Raw genomic sequence first — 25073 nt, 5'->3', positions numbered from 1 at the left:
ACAGAAGAGATTGAGAGATCGTTTCAATTGGACTGCCTGGTTTTTTTTTGTTTGTTTGTTTGTTTTTCTCGTTTTTCTGTTTTCCAGGACAACTTTGGAAGAAGCTGACTGCTTTGAAGTCAATTTGGTACACTCCAAAAATTAACTTGCTCCATAGGCATTTGTGGTACACCAGTTAAACACAGAGTTCTGTGTTAGGCACTAAAAGCATATCCTTAGAAAGCTAGTTGATAGGTAGCCTTGTGGGAGAAATGAGTAAAGTCCACGACAAAGTATAATCAACAAGGCACGATGCAGGGCACTTCAGAAGACTTGAGTTGTGTGTCATGGGATCAGGCAGTACCCTACTTCATTCTGTAGATTTGTTCACTAGCTTGAAATGGGAGTAAATTAAAATTCAAATTGCACTCATCCTGTTTATGTATTCGGTTTACTGATAATCACAGGTTAGTAATTCAGATCTCAATGGCTGAGATATTTGGGCTAAGTATTGTCAAAGGATTGTCACATCTGCTTTAGAACTGGTTTACAATATTACACTCGTTTTATTTACATTATAAAAGTAATGAATGCTTATTGTGGAAATGTAGAAATATGTAGAAAAATGAAAATGAAAATCCTTAATCACTCATAGTCCAACTGCCTAGAGACTATTGCTGGCCTTTTTGTTAAAAATACATTTTCCCATAGTTAGGATCATACTTCATGTAAAGTATTGTAACTTTAAAAATATTAGCATTTTTTCATGTCATCAAGTATTCTTTATAATATTTTAATGGTAGAATCAAAGTAGATTGTATGTATCTACTGTCCTTTACATGACAGTTTTATTATGCATTCCAATTTCTTGCTGTTATATCTTTGAACATAAATCTCTATGAATTTTTCATCATTTGTGTATATAATTATATAGACACTATTTCTAGATATAACTAGGCTCAAACCAATTAACACAGCCTAATAAGGCAGAGGCAGACTGGGAGGGGCTGGAAACCAGCCCATGAGCTGGTGTATGCCAACAAACACACCTTGCAGGTGCTGCCAGAAGGCCTCGTCTGGCGGCCAAGGCACACAGTCTGAAAATTACAGCAACAGACCGGATTCTGGTAGCACTTGGCATCAGGACATCCAGAGGGCTTGTGGAGTTTCCCAAGAAGTCTGCTTAGATGTCTTAAGACTGAGAAAAGAGGGAGGAAGTCTAGTGAGAAGCAGCCTGGCCATCAGCCAGCCTGGGATTCAGCTGAAGGACCTCGGTCTGTTCGACCCACAAGCATTGAGGGGCTACTGTGTACCAGCACTGTGCTGGGAGCTTGGGATACTTCCACAAACAGACGCAGGTCTCTGCCTTCACAGAATGTATGTTCTAATGACGAAAAGCTTCCATGGATGGGGACTGGCAAAAGCGAAGTGGCGTTCTGGTTCTAGAGGAACTGGATATTGAGTATATTCAAGATAGACTCAGCACTGGCTTCTCTAATGAACTGAGCTGAATATCAGAGTGGACACATGGCTAGAGCCACACTCATGGCAAGGAAGACTTATCAAGTCTCATAGTAGAGCCTACAAGTGCATCTTTCTGGCCTAAGGCCATATTAGTCCAAACAGTGAAGATTTGCCTCAGCCCACACATGGCAGGTTCAGGGCTGGCACCTGAATTCTTACACCTGGTTGTAGGAGATGGGAGGTAACTTAGTGCCAATGAGTGAAATGGAGAAAACAGAAATGTGTATTTAGCCCTCTGACTAGCATGTATTATATTAGGTTTGTTAAAGGAATGCATGAATTTAGGAGAAAAGAAAGACGAACATCATGGGGAAGGCATGGGAGAAAGAAAATAATACTAATTGATGTAGCATAGTCATTATGAGCTTGGGCAGAGTCAGACAGTCCTAGATTCAAACGTTAGCTCTTCCATTCTCTGTCTTTAGTTTCCTCACCTGTAAATTGGGCTAATAATAGTGCCTTCTGCACTGTAGGGTTGTTAGGCAATTCCTATAAAGAGATAAGCACACTTAGGGCCGGGCATGGTGGTTGATGCCTGTAATCCCAGCACTTTGGGAGGCCAAGGCAAGTGAATTCCCTGGGGTCAGGAATTTGAGAGCCTTGGGCAATGTGATGAAATCCTGTCTCTACTAAGCTGAGCATGGGTGGTACGTGCCTGTAGTCCCAGTGACTCGGGAGGCTGAGGCACAAGAATCGCTTGAACCTAGGAAGCAGAGGTTGCAGTGAGCTGAGATCATGCCACTGTACTCCAGCCTGGGCAACAGAGCGAGACATTGTCTCCAACAGAAAAAATAATAAAAAAGAGTTAAGCACATTTCTTGGCACACATAGTAGGCATTTGATAAATTTTAGCTAATAAAAATAATGTTTAATGTTTGGCTTTTGGGGGATATTGTATTACACATTCTCTGGTGAGGTTCAGCTTTCTTAATATCATGAACCTAGAAAACTGGGAAAAATTAATTTCATAAGGAAGGTGAGATTTTATATACACACACACCCCTATACGTGTCACTTTTGTTGTTGTTACTGAAATAAGGGCTTCTCCAGTTTAGAAATGAGGCAATGAAGAGTGGAAGGATTAACATAAATAATCTTATAAAAAATTGTTGGTTGATTGGAAATCAAAGACTTGGAGTGGGGAGCCACAAGAGGAAGATATCTTCTCGCAGTCCACATTACCATTATAATTACCAAAATATAGGTCCACGTAGAAGAGCCTGGTAAAATTAAGAGATTCAAAGGTACATAGTTTAGATTAATTAAGCTGCTAAATAGCTTCATTCTTCAATCTTGGTTAGAACAGCTTCTCTCCCTTCTGCTCATGCTAGGATGGTATAAGACAAAAGGGTCTAGAGCTAGGGTTCTCTGTCAGTTTCCTATTTTGTTTGGGCTTCTGCTCACTGGAGCATTGTTTATCCTGAGGGCATTTGTAGTTCTCCCTGTGGGCAAAGTCTAGAAATCTTTTCTGCCTCCTGAAAATCTGTTGCTTGCACGGTAATCTTGAGAAAATATTTCTAGAAGTGAATGAAATGGCCAGGCACTTCATTTAAGCAGATTATCTTCTACCTTCTTTGACTATGGAACTCAGGCCTGGATAAATATTCTATTAGGAAAGGTGTGATCACAGAAGATCCAGTCAGCAGGTAAGAAGTATATGTAATACACATGTCATTATGCATAAGGAACAGTAAGTGGGAATAAGGGAGCAGACGTTTCATGGAAAGTCTTGCTGACCAACCTCAAGAATGAAATATGGCATTGTAACTGTATCCGCCCAAATAGGATGCCCAGGTTTAAACTGTATTTACATACAAAGGTGTCCCACAGTGCCCAGTATTACTGTTTCTTTATTCAACGTTTGGACCTCATGTCCCTTCCTCATCTTTGCTTATCTGAGGTCTTTTGCTTTCTCCCTGTTCAAAACCTGCTTTCCGTTCTTCTTGTGACTTCCTCTGTCCAGGCAGCACGGACTATCACTCCATTCTCACTTGGAGGCTCTTATCCTTCTCTCCTTCCAGCTAAGGGGTATTCGTGTCTTTGTTTTTCTTCATAGGAACTTCCTGCCTGGCCTGAGATTGTCATGGATGCCTGGTGGCCAGGCTTCCCTTTGAGCTGTGATAATGCTGATCTCCTGGAGTCCTGTTAGTGCACAGCACACTTTTACATTCTCTTTCATGTTTGGTTGGCACAAAGTGCTCTGGGATGGGCAGTAGGTACTTCATTATCCTCATTTTATAGTCATGAAACCAGCTTAGAGAGGTGAGGCTGTGGGGAAGAGGTGAAGCTGTGTCAGAATCCAGAGGCTTCCACAGGGAAAGGAGCCCTTGTGTTTCTCATCCCCACTAGGATTCCAGGGAGCATGAAGCTCCCTGCCAACGGGCTGTGCTGTTAAAATGAACAAAAAGGAAAGTTGAGGTCTTACTTTAGAGCACTGCATTAGAGCACTAACCCTACTCCTACCTCACTTTGCTGACCTTAAACATGATCATATTTATTTGGTATCACAATTGGAACTGGAAAAATTGGCTCCTTCAGGGATCCATCAGAATTGGTAAGTACCCACAAAACTTTCTAGTGCACCTGGAAATGCTGATGGAGATTTTTTTCACTGATCCCAAGGACACTTATTAATGGACTTTGCCTGTCTCTCAAGCAGAGCCATGATCTGGAAATAAGCCATAAAATGTATGTCATCAGGTCCCTCAGAGGGGACTATGGGCTTGGTTCTTAGACTGTTAGGCCTTTCCTCAGAGCTGTTTATGCTTATTTATAAAAAATTGTTGCAGAAGCTTGACTTATGTGGTTGTACAGCAGGAGTGGCACAGACACAACAGCATATAGTAGACCGAGAGAGAGAGGAGGGAGACAAAAAAACTGAAAATGAAACACAGACCTAATTTTTCAAAGAAAGGCACACAGTCAACTGGTAGGCGGTGAAGAGTGTGCTCAGTTGTTACAGCATAGTATCAAGGATATTTGGAACAAAAGGCCTTAAGTTAGTGTGAAAATGGTTAACTTTAAGGAGTAAAGGAAGTGTGTAATTCATCTTAGGAAATTTGCCATGGAAAACAGAGGAAAACAAAAACCCATTTTGTTAGTCTTGACAAGGTTATTAATGGATATCAGTCAAAACATGTTGGAGAAATTTAAATGAGTAATGTAGATTTTATTTCCATTACTAGATACTCAGTTCACCAAAGAAGCTATATAATTGGCCTGTAAAGGGGCTGTGTGAATATGTAAAGATATTCAACATCAGTCATCAGGCAAATGCAAATTAAAATTGCAGCGAGATACACTATGCGCTCTATGACTAAAGTTAAAAAGACTGACAATATCAATTGTTGCCAATGTTATGAAGCAACTGGAACTTTCATACCTTGCTGATAGGACTGTAAAATGATACCGCCACTTTAGAAAGCACTTTCATAGTGTCTTATAGTTATTCATACACCTTCCAGATGACCTGGCAAATCTACTTGCAGGTATTTACCCAGGAGAAATAAAACACATGGCAGCACCAAGATCTGTATTGAATGGTTGTAGGAGCTTTAGTCATAATAGCCAAAAGTGGGAAATGATCTATATACTTATCGAATGGAAAATGGGAAACAAATCTTGCCACATCCATATAGCAGAATACTACTAAACAATAAAAATGAATGAACTGAACTACTGATACATGCAACAGCATGAATGAATCCCAAAATTGTTATGCTAAGTGAAAGAAGCCAGCCTCAAAAGGCTGTGCGCTGTGATCCCATTAATATCACATTTCAGAAAAGGCAAAACTAGGGATAGAGAACAGATCAATGAAGTAGGATTATGGGGAGGGGATGTGACTACAAAGGGGCATGAGAGAACTTTCTAGGATTAATTGTGGTGGTGGTTACATGACTGTATACATTTGTTAAAATTCATCAAACTGTACATTTAAGATGGGTGAATTTTAATATAGATTATACCTCAAGAAAAAACAATTTGGAAATCATTACTAAATTAATAAACAACCTATGCATTTTCTTTTATTTGTCCAGCCTTTCAACAAAATTTTATTGCACGCAAAGTGTGTACCAGGCACTGTGCTTATCCCTGGGGATAGAAATATGAATAAAATGAGATCTTTGCCCTGACCACTTTTACTTCCAGACCCTTTTGCATTAAAAAGATGCTCCAAGCTAATAGAAGGTTGCTAGTGATTGGTTTTCAGGAGGAGACTTTTTTTTTTTTTTTGGCATCTGGGGAGGGAAGCGTGCATTGTTGATTATCTGTATCTCCAAAGACTCTGAAAGTCACTTCAAATGACAGTGATCTGTTGTGAGCGCTAGTAGAATAATAGATTCTGTCATCAAAGGGATTGGCACAGTTTATGGTTAAAAAAAACTTATAAAGATCAACTATACAGGATTCAGGTTTTTAAATTTAATACAAGCTATCTTCCTTTCATACTCTGCTTCTCCCTAAGGAAATTACTGGAGTGTTTGAAGCCCAGAAACTTGCTGTAGTCACTAGAAACAATGTGGTGATGTCAGACTTGGGTGAATAAACAGTAGCACCTGTTCAAGGCTTCATGAGTCTTTTTTTCCCCCCTCTAGTCTTTTTTGGCACAGCCTGAGGTTAGTTAATCTTTAAAAGAAGGAAAATGGAATGAGCCAGAAGGTAGCTTGATTCTAGACTATTTTTAGAAGGCTCCTCCACTTTGCCCCTGAGTGCCAGGTTTTTGAGAGCCTGGCAGGGCAAGCCATTGCTGGATGCCCTAGTGTGGCCATGAAGCAGCTCTAGGTCCTCACAAGTCTCTGATGGCCATCAGTCCTCCCGGAAGATGCTTTCTGTGCTGCCCTCTCTTCTCCGTCATTCTCCATCTCCCAGGCATCTTTTCCAACATTCTGTTCCACTCACTCCATATCCTCAGGAAGAAGCCTTCCAGTTTCTACAGTCACAGTGCAGAGGATTGTGTATGTGTGTGTGGACAGAAAGGAGAGAGCGAGAGAGAGCGAGTACAAACAGGCAGGCTACTTGTGTAATTTTCCTAAAAGCCAAGTCTACATTATTCTTCCAGTTCTTGAAACCCTTCTTTCCATTTTAATTTGTTCTAGGACAAGCACCCTGGTGTGTGGTGCACAGTCATTGTGATCAGCCCCACCCACTGTCCAGTGCTGTACTTGACACTCCCCACTCCTCAGTCAGATACTTTTGCTGGCGGGGGGTGGTTTAGGAGGGGTGATGATAACAGTGGTGGGAGAGCTGGTGAAGAAACAAGGTACTGGTACTTGAAGACTTGCTCTCAGGCTCCTGGAACAGGCTCCTGGGTTGTCCAGTGCGGTTGGCCAGGGAAGGAGAGGAAATGATGATTAAAAGACAAATACGCAGTTGGAGAAAAAAACTGCCTTAGGCGGGAGGCGCTCCCTGTGCTGTATCTGTCGAGTAACTGAGCGCTGAGCACGATGGGGAAAGGGAAAGGTTACTACCTGGGACCTGCTGGAATTTCTCGAATCTAGAGAATTGGGAAAATCTTTGAAAGACCTTGTAGTGGGATGGGGGTTGCAAACTCTGATGGCCAGAGGGCCAGGCATGTAATTCTCATGAGTGAAATGGCCAGTTTGCTCAGCCCAAAGGGGACAGCCACTCCTCATTTTCCAGTTATTGCCATGGGAATTGGGATCCAGTGTTGTAGGTTTTTTTTTTTTTCTTTTCTTTTTGAGACATCTGAGTCTCTGTTTCACCCAGGTTGGAGTGCAGTGGTGCGATCTTGGCTCGCTGCAAGCTCCGCCTTCCAGGTTCAAGCGATTCTTCTGCCTCAGCCTTCTGAGTAGCTGGGATTACAGGTGGCTGCCACCACGTCCGGCTAATTTTTGTATTTTTTAGTAGAGACAGGGTTTCATCATGTTGGCCAGGCTGGTCTTGAACTCCTAACCTCAGGTGATCTGCCCACCTCAGCCTACCAAAGTGCTGGGATTATAGGCGTGAACCACTGCACCCGGCCTGTTGTCAGGTCTTAGAATTTTTTTTTTTTTTTTTTTTTTTTTTTAGAAAAGCTAGACTTTATGTAAAAGTTCCAAAATATTCATATTTAAAATTAAAAAGAGACACACACTCCCTCCCACCCCCAACACCCACTATTAGGATCAAACTATTTTCAAGCGGAATATAGTTCGAAGGCCATCAACTGGGGCCTCTTCCCTAAAAGTTGTGGCTGTAACATCAAAGAACATCACTGTGCTTTTGGCATTTGGGGCAAAATGATTTTTCTTTTTGTGGCACTCACCGTATATCACAGATTTCTAGCATTTCCACTCCCTAGTCCCATCCAATATTGCTTTTCTGTCATTCTGACAAAAATGTCCCCAAATTTTCAAGTAACTTCTAGGGTCAGCTGAGGTTTTCCCAGTTTTAGTATAGATAGTACCCAAGCATCTTTGTGTTTCCTTTGCTGGGAATAATCTCAAGCCAAATATGACACTTCAGTTCTTGGTAAAAGCTAAATTTCACATCATCTTTTATGTGTCTAGCCTTTCTTATCCTCAGTCACCCTCCCTCTGATTTCTGTGGGTTTTGTTTGGGTGAATGCACCTGGCCTTCAGGTTATAGCTGAATCAGGAGGTAGTTGGCTAGCAGAAGGATTACCTGGAGACAGTTACACATCTCACACCTTTCTCTGGCTATAGCAGCCCTGACTCACAGCAGATATTGTCCTGAGGTTCTTCCCAGGAAGTGCCGTGGTGTGTGAAGCTGGCAGCATTCCGGCCATTTTGGAAGGTTGTCATAAATGGCGGCACTGCGAGCTGAGGTTGGGTGATGCATGCTCTTTAAGAAAAGGCTAATTTTCTGGAAAGAAGTTTGGCTATGTCTAAAAATGTTCATCCATCTCTGAGGAAATAATCGGAAATATGAAAAGGTTTTATGCACAATTATATTGTTTGTAAAACTAATTCCAATAGCCAAAAACAGTAAACAAGTTAAATGTTCCACATAGGAAAATGATTAAACAAATTTTGGGCTAGCTATATGATGTAATGATAAGTGGCCTTTTAAAACAAAGTTTATGAAGAATTTTTAATCAAAAGATGATAGGATGTGTTACTCATATATACACAGTTAGATATAGTTACATGTATGCCTATTTTTATAGGTGATTTTCCTTCTTCTCTATACTTTTCCACATAGTCCACAGTAAAAACAAATATTGCTTTTTAAAAAAATAACTTTTAATTTTAATTTACATTAAATTAAATACAAAAGTTGCAAAGATAGTAGCGAGTTGCAGTATACCTATCCAGATTCTCCTACACTTTCATTACTTTTAAAAATTAGAATAAGTTACTTTAAAAATAATTTAAAATGGGGTTTCCTAGCATATATTATCACAAGATAGCTTTTCATAGTCATTTAGGTATATTGTAAAAGAGGCATTCAAAGAAAAAAATTATGTTATCAAAAAGGCACGTGTGACTTAGACTATATTTATTAAAAATGCTACATTTAACTGAGATCTCATGCATTTCACACATCCTGGATGGAACACTGGAACATTAGAAAACCCTCTTTAAATCATTTGTCCTAAAATGATTTAAATGAGTCCATTGCTTATCATAGGCTTGCTTTTGGATTTGATGCCAAAATAGACTTGTATTTGAGACCAAAGAAGTTATCCATCTTTCCTCCTTGAGCTGTATATTTAGTTATTCCTTCTCAGACTTCCTTAGCCATATAAGTCGGTTTTATATGAGTCTATAATGGATATGAGTTTAAGATGCAGTCATCTGAAATTGAATTTACCAAGTAGATGCTATTTTAATACTTTGTTTTGACTGATCAACTCGCCAAAGCTGGAAGCTAAAAATAATAAACCTTGTCATTTTAGCAAGTCAAGCCATCACAGAAAATATTAAGAAATGACAGCAACTGGTATTTACAGGGCTCTCTTTGCCATATTCCTAAATGGGAACCCTTTAGGAAAGGGCCAGGGAGTGGCTGTGGATCTGGGGTAGAAAGCGGCCTGTTTTTGAATTTATGGAGTAGCCCACTGTCAGGGCCCCTTTCTTCACACAGAAATGAAAGGAGCTGGTTCACCAGAGGGTGTGAGAACTCATTAACCACCCCCAGTGCTTCCCACCCAGCAAGGGATCAGAACATGTGCTGCTGTTGCAGAGCATCACAAAATCTTGTTTTCATGTCAGGATTTCAAAGGCTTAGATTGTTCAGTTTGAGAATTTTGTCACAGAAACGAAATGGGCACCTCTGTAACTTGTGGTGGTGTTATTTTGTGGGAGGACCATCTATGTCTTTTTCCCCTATATTTTGAAATGAGGTCAAACGGACCTGTTCCATCCACTCACTTGGCATTTACTCTTCTTTGGGTGGGGCCCCTGGGAGTGTTTTAATTCAGGGGTCTGTAGGGTAAGAATAGAATAACATGGCATGACAAATTGGTTTGCTACAATCATAATTCGAAAGATAGGTCTGGGTCTGAAGGGCAGAGTAGTGGTTCTCATTGGGGTTGGGTTTGGAGGATATAGTGGAAACAGAAGGATCATATATAAGATTCACCCAAGAAGGTTTCTGGCCCCCAGGTTCCCCATCTGCCTGGTTAAGAATCCCCCAAAATAAAATGCCCCTATACCTCCTCCAGCTTATAAGGCAGAATTCCTGGGATGTGTAAGGCAAAACAACCCCCTGCTCTTTTGTTATAAGTATTCTGCTGCTTTCTAAGTAAATGTTCTTAACTAAGAGAAAAATCTATACACTCTATCTCTAGAAGGCCAGCTGGAGAGGGAGAAGAAAAGAAAATTAAGAGACAATTTGGTTGGCTATCATTAATCTTTGTTTAGCCTTGTGGGAAAATAAGCCTTCCTTCTTCTATCTTTGTTAGCAGGTAGATTAAGTTGGGTAAAGAATACTGTAGTCCATGAAAGAAAAGACAATGGCCTTTACAAAGGTGTTCCAAAGCAGCCGAAAATATTTTTTTCTTTCAGCTATTTTGCTGTCTAAGACTCAATGACACTTGACTGATTTGGGGTCAGAATCTAATAAGCTCATTTCCCAGATGAAAAACCAGCACAGCTAGGCCTTCTCCACAGAGCCTATACCTAGGTCTATCGAAGGAAGAAGATCATTCAGAATTTTATTTTTGCAAACCTTCAAATGTTAAGATCTGAATGATCTATTTAGGACAGTCAGAACTGCCTAATGGAAGTTGCATAATTGAGTGGAATTAAAAACCGCTTTCCTTCAGGTCCTCCCTCCTTTCCCCCATCTGTGACAACCTTTGACATTGCACAGATTTTCAAAGTCGCACTGTAAGATTAGTGCCAGGTTTCTTTCAAAGGAGGCTTGTAACTGAAAAATCTGTTTTCTCATCCCTCAAAGCTGGAAGCCATAAAGAAAAGAAAAGAATATGCCTTTAATGAAGTCTTTGCAGAATCAGCTCCTTGCAACTTCAGTTGTTCATGTGAATCAAAAATAGCAGAAAGTAGGTCATATTGTAAAAATGAATTAGGCTTCACTTCACATTTTATTGACTTTACTAGGTTTTTTTCATTCACAGTGGTTGATTGTTAGCTAATGACTGGCATAAATAAAAAGGCATTTATTCTCTTATTTTGCCATTTACTTCTTTAGAATGTCAGTGGGGCACACTATGTGCTTAGGGATTCAATTTTTTCATTTATCATTCTCACAACAACCCTGAAAGCTGGAATTTTTATGCTCATTTTATATATGAGGGAACTGAAGCTCACAGAGTTTTAAGGTAAATGACCCAAGGACACACGGCTCATTAGAAAAGATCTGCAGTTTGGACACATTTCTCTATCTGGAAGCCCTGTTGTTTTCAATTACATTCTTTTGATTTAAAAAATATATATTTTTGAAATATATTAGTGGGAAATAATTAAACTGAAGTAATATTGCCAAATCCTAATTGCCTCTTGAGACAATGAAAAATACTTACCATGGTATTAAATAATTTTAAAAAATGATAGCATTTATTTGAGCACTTAGTAGGGACCAGGCATTATGAACAAGTATAGGAAACAGAAAATACACAAATAAGTAACAGTTAACATGTCGTATAGTGAAGCTACTGTAGAGAAAAATAAAATAGGGTGTAAGGAGTGTGTGTATGTGTGTGTGTGCATATAGGAAGGGATTCTTGCTTCAGAGAAGGCATCAAGAATAGTATGAAATTTGAGCAGAAATTTCATAAGGAAAGTGCAGGAGCAGGTCTGTCAGACATCCGGATGAAAATTACAGAAATAGCAAGTGCAAAGGCCCTGAGGTGGGTGAAGTGGCTGTGTTTGAGGAAGAAGGAAGTGGCTGTCTCCACAGCGCCCTCCATTGTTTCCTTGGTGACTTCCTGCCACAGCCACCAGCTCTGTCGTGCGAATGCCTTTGTCCTCAAGGGACAGAGAGACTCCCTTAGAGGGCATGAGGAAAGGCAGGCAGAAGCCACCCCCACACTGGAGAGGGTGGGGAGCCAGTTTCATTTACATATTTAAATATCTTCCTCACAAGCAATAAATCTCAAATCATTTTAATTGAACATTTAAATCCTCCTCGCTGGTAGGTATTTCAGGCATTCGGCTTTATGCCAATTATTGCGTCATCTTAAAAGAGAAGCTTTTAAGTTTATTAAACCCATTACACTTGAATATTTGATTCCTGCCAAAACATAATTTAAAATCCTCCGTTTAAAATAATTTGGTAAGGATTAGTAAACCTACCAAAATAACCTAAACTGTGTGTCTGCAGAAATATCACCCAGTCTCTGGATAGGGGCAAACTGGTCCTTTGAAACGGACTTTTCATGGTAGCCCCACGCAGGCGAATCTGCAGTGTTCCAGTCATTTGGGCTGCTGCAACAAAGGTATCATAAACTGGGTGGTCTGAATAACAAACCCTTACTTCCCACAGGTCTGGAGCCTGGTGAGCCCAAGATCAAGGCTCCAGCAGATTCAGTGTCTGGTAAGGGGCCTGCCTCCTGGTTCATAGATGATCCGGTTCATAGTCTTCTCACTGTGTCCTCACAAGGGTAACGGCTTCTCTGGAACCTATTTTATAAGTGCGCTAATCCTACAAGGGCAGAGCCTTCGTGACCTAATCATCTCCCAAAGGCCCCATCTCCTAATACCAACAGGTTGGGGATTAGGATTTCAATGTATGAATTTTGGGGTGCAGACACAGACATTTAGTTTATAACATGCAGTTTGTCTAAGAAGTGGCCTGGCCTGAGTCTTGGAGATTCTGATTCAGTAGGTCTGAAATAGGGTTCAGGGTTCTTTTTCCAAACTAGTGATTTTTCTTTTTTTTTTTTTTTAATGAGCCAGGTTTGGGAGCCATAGATCTGGTATAAAGGTGATATTGGTTCTATGTAATATAGAACATTGGAGTGGAGCAACAGTTTGGTCTGGCTAAGATGATGAAGGGGCACCCGTTACACCTTCCTTTTTGCAGCTATATTAGTTGGCGAAGGCTAGGCTATGCTGCAGTAACACATTACACACCCACATTTGCCCCCCAACCCGCCCACCAAAACTCAGTGGTTTAATATTTCGTGGTCTGTGGCTTTCTCCTGCAGAGTCCAGGGCCAGTGTTCTGGATGAGCAGCTTTCCTCCATGCAGTGCCACGGGCATCCTGGTAACTTTTGTCCAGTCACACTGTGTCCCCTAGGGCCTCCTCAGAGCTGCCTGCAGAGTCAGCTGAAGACAGAGCGTATCCATCTTTGTGGGGTGTTTTAGCGGCCAGGCATAGCACTGGCCAGCCCTTCTGCCCATATGCTATTGGGTAGAACCAGTACCTTGGTCCCTCTTAGACATGAGGGGACCAGGAAAGGTAGCTCTCCTGTGTGCTCAGGAGGCAAGAGAAATAGTTGGTGAACACCCACATGGCATTGGCTCTACAATTGTAACCCATAGTGTACTGCCTGATGCAATTTTCTGCAGGTTACCAGTGTTTTTCCACCTGAGTCTGCCTGATACTACAAGGCACTTCATACTCAGGATCATTTACCTCTCTGCAACCCTGGTTCAGCTTAGCATGAGGAAGAACCAGTTTGGTTGAACTAAGTCACAGTGAGGTATAATTGCATAACAGACCCCCTAATTCTCCCAGAAATCATTTTTATCTTAAAGTAGGAGTCTCATCCCAGGGATAGCTTAGCTTTTGTCTTTTCTTTACCATAGATTCTCTAAAAATTTAACACTTTTACAATGCTTCTTGCATTATTGGCAGCAGGGGTTTTTAGGGGCAGAGTAGGTAGGCATCCTGTAGGAGTAGATGATTCTAAGTATGGTGCTTGTGAGTTGGGGACTTTCTGGACAGTCTAAAAATATAAGCAGACTAGGTATGAATCCTAAGAAGAGCACCCTCAGGAGCAGAGGTAGTTTGCCCCTATGGTAGCACAAATCCTAAATACTCAATGTGAACAAATGAATTAAACAATATTATTAACTATAATTGCACACACTGGTGTTTCTCAAAGGATGATTTCCAGACTAGCAGCATTTGCATTATCTGGAATTTTTTTTTTTTTTAAGTGAATTGTTAGGCTCTATCCCAGACCTACAGATTTAGAAATTCTGGTGCAGCAATCTATGTTTCAGGACAAACTGTTAAATTTAAATTTTAGATAAAACTTTGCAGCCCACCAGGTGATTTTGATGCATAACAATGTTTGAGAATCACTGGGATAGATTTTACCTGCTGATTATAATTTTATCAAAATCTAAGTAATTAGGGAACCTCAGTGGGAGGTTTTTTTTTTTTTTTTTTCTCCTTGTGGGAGAAGGAAATGCACATAAACCTTTCAGGACACTTGTTAGATAAGCTTCTGTTGTTTTAGGTTAAATGGCTGCTTCTTTTGTGTGTCTGTCTATAATACTCTGTAGTGAGAATCAGTATCTTGAAAGATAAACAAAGGCAATTCAAAGATTAACAATTATTTTTTTGTATATACTACATAATAAAGCCAAAGAAATACACTAACAAATTTTAAAAACATTTAAAACCAATGGTTGATTCAATGCCTTTGTAGTTTTCCTCTTGGTTTTACTGATCACTTTTGGTAACTTTCCTCTTTTTCTATTCAAGGTTCTGGGTGGGATAATTTTTAGGGGCTTGAAATATATGATCTTAATATTAGCAACATTTCCAATTCTCCTCTTCCCTGCCACATAACATGCTGTCTTAGTGAACACTTCTAAACAAATTTGAACCCACGAAGACCCAAGGGCGTCATTATGGACCTCAGTTGTTATGAAATCTGGATAGAGCAGATGAGGCTCGAGAAGAGTGGGCACGATCCTACAAGGGCTCTGGGACTTGTTTTCTGGCAAAAGTCCCTGATGTCAGCAAGGTTTGTCTCTTTTTCATTCAAGAGGTAGAAGCAGGTTCCCCTGAGTACTATATACCTCCTAGCCCTTGTGCAAACATCAATTAATGAATCAAATCCCCAAATAAACCCTTTCCAGAGTGGTCCTCTGGCATATCAGAAAACTGTTATCTGCTCCCCGAAATTCTTGATATTTTACTGACCTTGGCTGTTTGTACTGGCCACAATTAAAGTTGCCAGATAAAATACAAGACCCTCAATGAAGCCGGGCGCGGTGGCTCACGCTTGTAATCCCAGCACTTTGGGAGGCCAAGGCGGGCGGATCACGAGGTCAGGAGATCGAGACCACGGTGAAACCCCGTCTCTACTAAAAATACAAAAAGATTAGCCAGGCGTGGTGGCGGGCGCCTGTAGTCCCAGCTACTCGGAGAGGCTGAGGCAGGAGAATGGCATGAACTCGGGAGGCAGAGCTTGCAGTGAGCTGAGATCGCGCCACTGCACTCCAGCCTGGGTGACAGAGCGAGACTGTGTCTCAAAAAACAAAACAAAACAAAACAAACAAAACAAAACAAACAAACAACAAAAAAAACCCTCAATGAAATTTAAATTTCAGATAAACAATAACATTTAAGGGTAAGTATGTTCCATAACTATAAGTATGTAATATTTTATTAAGTTGAATTTAGAATTAAGAATGAACATTTGAATTTCAGATAACAGGTAATTATACTCAGTATAAGTATGTTCCATATTACATAATAGTTACAGGACATACTATCTATCTAAAATTTAATTGTGTTTCCTGAAGTTTTACTGTTAATTAGTTCTTATTAGCCACAACTCATGTGACTATGGCAAAGGGATATTTGGAGGCTACTAAGATGTCCAGAGCTTCTTAATCCCTAGACGTAGCCACTAGTCAGCAAAGGCATTTTGCCTTTGGTCTCTGTTTATTAAACCATCATTACTTTATGATTGCCACTCTACTTTTGGATGTCTTCTCCTTTCTCCTCTGTTGGTGTTTGTCTTCCTGGTCTCTGTCCTGTTTGCAGACAGAAAGGCTTTCCTGTTAGAAACAGCAACAGCCAATCTGAGTTCTTCTTCTTCTTTTTTTTTTTTTGTCGCCCAGGCTGAAGTGCAGCGGCAGTATCTCGGCTCCCTGCAAGCTCCACCTCCCGGGTTCACGCCATTCTCCTGCCTCAGCCTCCTGAGTAGCTGGGGCTACAGGCACCTGCCAGCATGCCCAGCTAATTTTTTTGTGTTTTTTTTTAGCAGAGATGGGGTTTCACCATGTTAGCCAGGATGGTCTCGATCTCCTGACCTCGTGATCCGCCCGCCTTGGCCTCCTAAAGTGTTGGGATTACAGGTGTGAGCCACTGCGTTCGGCCCTGAGTTCTTCTCTTTAACAAACTGGTCTCTTTCTGATGACTACGTAAATCTTTCCTTTTGGAGCTAGATGATATTTGGATATGTGTGGGTAAAAAATAACAACAAAACTGACATTTTTGAAAGCTTAGCTACCTGCAGTCCTCTTCTATGTTTTTTTTTGTATTTGGTGAATAATAGAACCTCTTTAGTTCTCAGAGTTCTTTGTGAAGGTAAGGGTGGCCCATCTAATTACCAACAATTAGAAGAACAAGAACACCTGACCCTCACCAACTCCGGTTCTAATGAGAAACCAGTGCAGATAGTGTCAGATACAACAGGGCTCACTCAACCATTTGTATGAAAATAACAGAAACCTAGGAGCAGCAATGTAAAGTCATTTTGTTCTTTCTGTCCTAGATTCCAGTTGCTGCTTCTCTCTAGAGACCTTTTATGCTTGTTTAGTTCTCTATGAAGTCAACAGGAACATCGGACACCAAGGAAGACTGTAAGAGTGAGAGACTCTGACCCAATTTAAATGTCCTCACAGAGTTCAGTTACTCAAAAGAATTCAAGCCTTAAAAGCACAGAGCCTTGAAGTTACTAGAGCTTTACCCAAATGCCCCATAGGTTCCTGGATTGCAGAATATTGCTGAAATCTTCGTTTTGCCCTTCCTCCCTCCTCCCTTTCAAATTTTATTTGGGTGACGTTCTGCTTGGGAATGACCAGCTGTCACTGCCAGTAGCTACTGGGATTACATTGCAGCATGGCCAGGGTGTTTTCGCTTTGTTTTTTAAAATGCCAGTGAATATTTACTGGAGCTACTGTAGGGATTGGCAGTTTCATTTCCGTTTTCCGTGGAGGGGTTTTGGGTATAATAGTTGGATTAGAAACACTAAGAAAATCAAGTTTAAACTCTCAATCTGTTGATGGTGCCAAGCACTAACCATTTGACATGAACTGGATGGAGATACCATTTTAATCAGAGGCTAAAATGCTACCTTTGCTCTAGATCATAGCTTATGAGGAGCAGAGTTTGAAGACAGAGACAGTCAGGTGGTGTCAGTTTCTGTCATTCTCACTTGGATTCCTGTGCAGTATCTTCACACTTTATTTTTAAAGAATTTTCAATCTGATGATACTGAAATTACTTCGGATCTTCTCTAATCTCATCCACCCTTCAGACTGTGTTTAGTTCCCCTGCTATGTACTTTCAGAGGTTCGAGAAATTGTAATGAACATATTGGGGTGGGAGTTCTGGAGGGCAGAGATGATGTCCATCTTCTTGACCCCGAAATTGTCAGTGCCCAACACTGACCTCGGACACAGTAGGTACTCACCAGATAGATGAATGAATTAGATTCTAGGGCAACGTAATCCACGCAGTGTAATCCACAAATCACCCTATGTCAATACATTGCAAGTAATTTTTAAGCCTGATAGAGTTTTCTGAAGGTCTAGAAGGGGCATACGTAAGTTACCTATGTGTTGGGTTATGTGAAGGGACCATTTTCTACTCCTGCCTCCCAGCATACTTCTGTCATCTTTACCCACTGAGTGTCCACATGGAATATGAAGAAAGACTTTGCAAGTAAGATACTAGGAAAATAAATTTCATGTGCCAAAACAGATATTGGCAAACATTTTTGATAAGGGCCTAGAGAGTAGATATTTCCGTCTTTCTAGAAATATGGTCTTTGTCACAACTAATCAACTACTGCTCTTGTAGCACAAAAGCTGCCATAGACAATACACAAAGGAGTGATCATGGCTGTGTTCCAATTAAACTTCATTTATGGACACAAATGTAAATTTCCTACAACTTTCCCATATCATGAAATTCTGTTCTTTTAAAACGTTTTCTCCCCAAACACTTAACAGTGTAAAAAAATTCTTAACTCACTGGCTATACAAAAGCAGGTAGTGGATCTGATTTGAACCACTCGGCAGAGTTTCAAAACCCTTCACTTAAAAAAAAAAAAAAACAACAATAACAACAAAAAAACACTAATAACAAAGCCAAAGCTTTGGTGAGGAAAGGGGGCATTTTCATTTTATCAGCCTTATAGCTTTCCTGAGCACTGAAATGAGGGACATAGAGCCTTTTCTTTGTGGCTTATTTTTACACCATTTTGTGTTTTTCTGTATGTTTGCCTACCTTCATATGTGCATGTATGGTAGAAGTAGAACCAAGTTTTCAAGTTACATGTGGTATATTTTCTTAGCAATTTGGAATGATCAAAGGAAATTATAGAAAATACAGTATGGTTCCAGTTAATTTTTAAAGAAAACACATTATACCAAAAAAAGATGTACTTTATATATGCTTGTAAAAGGTTCTGAAAGGTATTTACTAAATGTTAACAGTGGTTACCTGTGAAAATTGGGAGTGTCATTTTTGAAGCAGGGGAGATATTGATCTTTTTCTGACTCATTTGATGATTTTAAATGAGAATGATTCTTGCTCAGATAATTTCACTATTTGTGAAATTAAAATTAATTAGTAACGTATTGAACTAAAAAAAATATTGAAAGAAAACACTGAGCCTGCTTCTGTGAATCTACAAAAACATCTGTGATTTGAATGACATTGTAATTTTTTCATATTGACCCTTAGTGAAATACAGCTTTTGGAAAATCCCTTCTCTATGAGAGCATTGCTAAATAAGGAAGGGTTTAGGTTTTGTAGGAGTAAAAATAGCTTCTCCAGGGATGTTGATATTTAAAATAATGCAAATGTACAATAAAATCCCACAATCTAACTACATTCTGGATTCAGCCCATATACCCAGAGTTTTAGAATACATTTCTGACTAAAACTCAAAAGACCTTGAAAGCAGGTGCTGTCTTTGTTCCCTGATACCAATGTGTTTTAATAAGGTTCCACCAGATTTTCAAAGTCTTTGGTTAAATTGGAACTGACATTTATGCTAATTAGCTGGGTTTGGGAGTGAAACAGGTAAAATTGAATTACAATGGGCTCCAAACTATATTTAGTTTTAAAAATAGTGGCAATGGAGGGATATTTGGTTCTATTTGTCAGTTATTTCATATCTCGCTACTTTCTATCATTCCTTTCCCGCCTGGTGTGTTAATCTGGTAATCTGAAATCTTTTTGTCTGCCTGTAACATAATAGGCTGTTTTCCTGTAGTCCATCTGTCTCCTACAGGAGGTGAAAGTACTTTTCAGAAATGGCTTGGGTTGATATTATTAATCTTTATAAGCAGAGAATTCCTTGAATAATTTAATAGCCAAATGGCATGAGGGGGACTTGGTATAAAAATGAATTTTCCTGTCAGCTTTAAAAATTACAGCGTGGCCTGCCTTCTATCTGTGCAACTCAAATATCAAAACAATGGATGTTTATGCTCTTTATACAGTTTTCTGTTTTGCATTACCTAAGACCTAAGATGATGAAGAAACATTTAGACAATTTTGGTTTACTTTTTTTTTTTCTGCTAGAAAACCACAACAAGTTAATTAGCCAAAAGAAAGTCCTTCTTGTTCTCTGAAACAACAGATGCTGCCTTTGACCTTGGGATTTAAGGGCAAATCTATTCTTGATTACATGTCTTGAATTTCTTGGATTTGCCAGTGTTAGGGCAGCAGTTGTGATTAAGTGCTTTTGAAAGTATATGCATGATTTTCAAAGAACTCAGTCTGCACAGCTGTTGCTAAAGAAATCGTTGTTCTCCATCCTTCCAGTTCATTACTATATACGGTTTTAAAAATTATTTTTTCCCCTTACTTTTAACTGGAGTTGTCCTAGTTACAGATGTCACAGCCTCTGGGTGACTGGTCTTCCACCTGACACCCTGCTTCATTGCAAAGGCCTAAGGTTGGAGTATGCTGCATTTGATTTGCAGGGTAACGTTGTTCCTCTATGCTGGGATGGGGAAATACAACAATCCTGTGTTTAGGCGAGCCAGCACGAGTGGGACTATTAATAGCCAACTATGTGTTTTCTCTCAGGAACAGCCTCTTTACAATGCTCTTTGCTTGCCTATCTTTTGGAAAGTCATGTGAATGCAGCAAAAGCTTTCTAAGAAATATGAGGGCCAAATGGAATTACTCTGCATAAAGTATTCCCACATGGGATTATCAGTATTTTGTTAGAAGACCATTTAGCAAGTTTGTTTGTTTCTGAATCAAAACCCATAGATGCTCACTGAACATTTTTTTTTTTTTTTTTTCTGTAAATCGTGTATTTGAGAAAGACATCTTGATGATGGGAAACTTTTACCTTGGAGAAAGAAAGAATCAAGTAGTGACTTTATCCTCTAGATAGTGCTGAACTCAGAAGTACTTTTTCCCTTTAAGTGTCATAAAACACAATTATATTATTTTCAACCTGAGCAAATTGACAGACCAGGTCAGCTTTTTTCCTGGGTCATTTTACTGTGCATTTTCTTTTTATCTTCTGGATGTAATCTTTTATTTGTAGACCATTTTAGTGAAGCCCCTAGTAACAATTTATTTAATTTTATTAGTCAATTTATAGGCAGGGGGCAAGACATATTAGAATATCATCATGGGTACTAAATTAGAAAATTTAAATCAAAATGTCTATGTTCTTTGAGCTATGCCTGCTAATTAAAGAAGTGGTAAACTGCTGAAATATAATAGGCCAACATGGAAAGGTCCAGAAGAACCACAGAGGACCCCCTTTCCTCTGGCTTGATCAATTATAAGAGAGCAAATGGAAGAGGCTATACAACTTTCTCTAGAAATGGGTTCTTTTGCAGGCATGAGCAGTCAGGTGCATATTGAATAGCCACAGATTAAACTGTCCTCTCCTACGCTTTCGGGGTCATCCTTCAAGATGCTTTTAGCTAACCTGCAAGATTAGGTGAGGGCTGATGCTCTAAATCTCAGTGGTTAGAGACTGACCCTTCCTGTAAGGAGGTAGTTAAGACATCCTGTCTTCTCAGGTGAATGCTTCTGGAAGGCAACATTGGAATATCTATTAGAATGATTTGATATAAAACAAGGTTATGTAACCTTTTGGAGAATACCTCAGTCTTTTCAGGGCATTTTCCTTCTTAATTTCTCGTACCTTAAAAAGGTCTCGTTCCTTTTGGTTGAATGCCTTGAGAAACGTAAGGCTATAAAGGAATTTTAACAAACTTGATTCTCTAATCAACTGCTCATAAATCCATTTTATTGTTTCAATTATGCAAAATAAATGTTTAAAATTTGTCTATCCGGTCAGCCAGTTACCCGGTCAACTAACCTCCTAGCCAACCTGCTAACCTCAATGAATATCTTGCTCTGAAACTCTTTTTTTCCCCAAAATCTTCCCAAAGCTATTAAAAAATACCAAGTAAGGATGGTAAAGGCATGTTTTATTAGCCATAGTAGTTAAACTTGTTAATTAATTTATCAGTAAGGGGAAAAACCCTCTTTGTAATTTTAACTTGTCTTCATGCTAAATTCCTTCCAGACTGTGGTTAGAACTTAACTGCAGAATTTTTGCCCAACAATATAAACATTTTCTATAAAACTATGGAAAGTTGCCCATTCTGGAAAAAATCTAAAGTACAAAGGATAAAGCATTTCTCAAGATAGAATTTCATTTCTGGTGTTTTTGCATGTAATTTTAAATTTTATTTTATTTTGAGACAGTCTTCCTCTGTCACCCAGGCTGGAGTACAGTGGCAGGATCAAAGCTCACGGCAGCTTCGAAATCCCGGGCTTCAGAAATCTTCCCACTTTAGCCTCCCAAGTAAATAGGACTATAGGCGCAATCATCTTGCCCAGCTACATTTTTTTATTTATATATTTTAAGTTTTATGTAGACAGGGTCTTGCTATGTTGACCAGGCTGGTTTTGAACTCCTGGCCTTAAGTGATCCTCCCACCTTAGCCTCCCAAAGCACTGGGATTACAGGCATGAGCCACCATGCTGGCCGGCATGTAATTTTTAATACTGAGTCCAGGATAAATTTTCTTTTGCACTCATTGGGATATGTGTAGATACATTGTTAATCTTTGGAATCCCACTGGAATGAAATGTGTTTCATTAGTGCTTAAACTAAGATGTGTTAATTTGGGAGTTTATAAAAGGAGGTTTAAGCCTAGTGCATTTTCAAAGTTGCTTTTTTTCAATTAAAAAAAATTTTGATCTCTTGGCAAAAGCATAAAGTCGATAGACCATGTAAAGGACTGCATTCAGTTTTAAAATAATTAGGTTCTGAAGATTTATTCTACTGTCTTTTATGAGTAAGAACGTGTCTAGGGGTTTTAGGAGGATAGGTTTAAACAGGTTTTCAATATTTCCTTGTAAGAGCTAGATTATGTATAAAATAAGAATTAACTTAAGAAATTTTGCTTTGAATTTCTCCAAAATTTTCTAGGGCCAACCAAGCTTATTCTCTTTAAACAGAAATTTAGGACCATTAGTAACTAAAAACCTTAATATGTTTTGGAAAGTGATTACTTGGACTCAGTATTTGTGGCGTATATGCTTTTGCATGTGTTTAAATTACGTTACGCCTGTATTTTGATCAGGCATTAAGTAATTGAAACACTCATGTTAAATAATTATGCAGTTGTCTGATTTAGAAGGCTGGAAAGCAGCAGCAAACCTGTTTCCAGAGACATTTCAATCTACAGGCCAGGTTCAGGCTAAACTACATAGTATGACTTTCCTTCCTTCTACACTGAGGTATAGAAGCAGCATAGAACTGGGATGGAGACAGACCTAGTACAAATCTAAGCCTCTTGTTTATGAGCTATTTAACTTCATGTAAGTTATTTGAGCCCCCTGAGCTTTAAGAATTAGATGCTTTCTAAATGTCAAGCACTGTAGTAGTAATAAGCACACATGTTTCCTTTCCTTAGGATGGTTACTGTCCCATGGGAAAGGTAGACACATGGGCACAATTTCAATATATTCTCAAGTTCCAAGAAGCATACTCAAAGTGCCATGGAATAGGAACACTGCCTAGCAGCCCACTCCTTTTGGGCACACATTTGTCTGATACAACTATGTGTTAGGACCTGGATACCAACGTGAACAGAAAAACACAATCCTAACCCCTCTATTGTCTTATAACCTAAATAACAAAGTGATGACTGTAAACTAGAAAGTCTGTGGCCTACCTTACAGGGTTTGTAAGGGTGAAAAGAGCTTTCTTTCCCTTTCTTGTCATCTTCATTCTGTTCACTCACGCTCTGTCCAGATTCCCAGTCTCCCATTTGCCTAAGCGGGCAATGAGATAGTTGTTTCTCTTGGTTAACAGTTCTATATAATGAATCCCTTTACAGATGAGTGACTGAATACTTCTTCCTAAGAATAGTTGCATTATTACCGAAGACTTTTGGTGGCACCAAGACCATAGTACATGTCTCTCCATTTGGCAGCATTTCAGCCATTGAGCAGTCCTCCATGGATAGCTGGAGTGTCTCTTCCACATCCCGCTATTATGGTGCTTGGCTGCTATCCAGATGCCTGTGATGAGTGATGGAGTCCCTGGTGCTTCCTGGAGAGAGCAACAAATGGTAGTCTTGCACCACCTTGATTGTGAATATACTTGGTCTGTGGACTTCCCATGCTCAAACCTAAACCAAAGACCCCGGCCTGACCCGGAACAACTGCTTTGTTACAGGTGAAAGTCCTTGTTATTACTTTGGTAGTTAATCATCTTCCCCTGGGCCTTAAACTCCAGGTCATTCTCTGGAGAAGAAATTTAGGACCTGTGATATCATCCTATTGAAGTACTTTTCAGATACGATCTTTTAATTATAAAAGATATATAATTATATATTGTATATGGTATATATCATATAATTATGTAATTATAAAATGTAATCACTTGTATATAGTTCTTAGTTCCTCAGGCAAATCAAGTAAATAGTAGTTGCATGGGTAAATATAAAATACACAAATACTCCTTATAGTAATATAAGAACTATCATTCAGGCAGGAGGACACAAAAGATCAATGTATGAACCATTCCTATGTATTTTTCCCTTTTGAAGCACAGGTAGGAGCAAATCATTTCCCTTCTCCACAAAGCTCAGTGGCTTCTTACTGCACTCAGAATAGCCTGGTTTATAGGCCTCTGTGAGCTGCCTTTCTTCCTCTTTTCATCCAAAGTGTTTTTAAATCCCTTTAGATACTCTTTGCTCCAGCTTGCCTGGGCTATTAACTCTTCTCCCGAACACCGTACTGTATGTCTGCAGGCCTTTGCTCACACTGTTTGGTCAGCAGGGAATAAATTTTACTCCTTATTCATTTATAAAATCCTACCGATCCTCCAAGGCTGAGCTCAAATGCCTCCTCTTTCATGAAACCTTCTATATCCCTACTAATCAGAATCAATTATTTCTTTCTCTCTATTCCTCCTTGTTGGTCTGTTGTGTGTACCTTTATTGCCTGTATGGGCTTTTCTCATTTCTGCCTGTATCTAGGTAATTCACTCATCTATCCATACATTCATTCAGCGACTATTTCTTGAAAGCTTTATCCTTTGTACTGTGCAAGAAGATGGGAATGTAATGGGAAACAGAAAATGGATGCTGCCTGTGCTCTGGAAGCTTACAGTCTTCTGGCAGAGATGGGTGATTAGGTGATAAGCACCAAACCCACAAAGCTAAAACTGCAGCTGTGGGAAGAGCAGGGAAGACAGATTTATGGGTCTCTGTCTCTAGACTGTAAACTCCTTGACGCCAGTGAGAGCCTCTTGCTTGGTTAAGAAGGCCGTAGTATAAAACAATTGTGAAATGCCCTGCGTCATGAGTTTGTGTCTCCCCAAATATATGAGGAAGTCCTAATACCCAGTACCTGTGAATATGACCTCATTTGGAAATAGGGTCTCTGCAGATGGAATGAAGTTAAGATGGGATCATACTTGATTAGAGTAGGTCCT

At 39.6% G+C, this 25073-nt stretch overlaps 1 long non-coding RNA gene across 2 annotated transcripts in view; it reads right to left on the bottom strand.

The window, feature by feature from the left end:
- LOC116464033 (uncharacterized) overlaps positions 1–23516 on the bottom strand; it is a 45365-nt gene extending 21849 nt beyond the window's left edge. For both annotated transcript variants that reach the window (XR_004246843.2, XR_004246844.2), the window contains exon 1: positions 23305–23516. This is a non-coding gene — a long non-coding RNA (uncharacterized LOC116464033). The remainder of the gene's footprint in view (positions 1–23304) is intronic.
- Between the last annotated feature and the right edge of the window lie 1557 nt (positions 23517–25073).

Source organism: Hylobates moloch, unplaced genomic scaffold (assembly GCF_009828535.3).
Source record: "Hylobates moloch isolate HMO894 unplaced genomic scaffold, HMol_V3 SCAFFOLD_130, whole genome shotgun sequence".
NCBI lineage: Eukaryota > Metazoa > Chordata > Mammalia > Primates > Hylobatidae > Hylobates > Hylobates moloch.
Note: the sequence above shows the minus strand (reverse complement) of the source record. Positions and strands in the feature narration are given on the sequence as shown.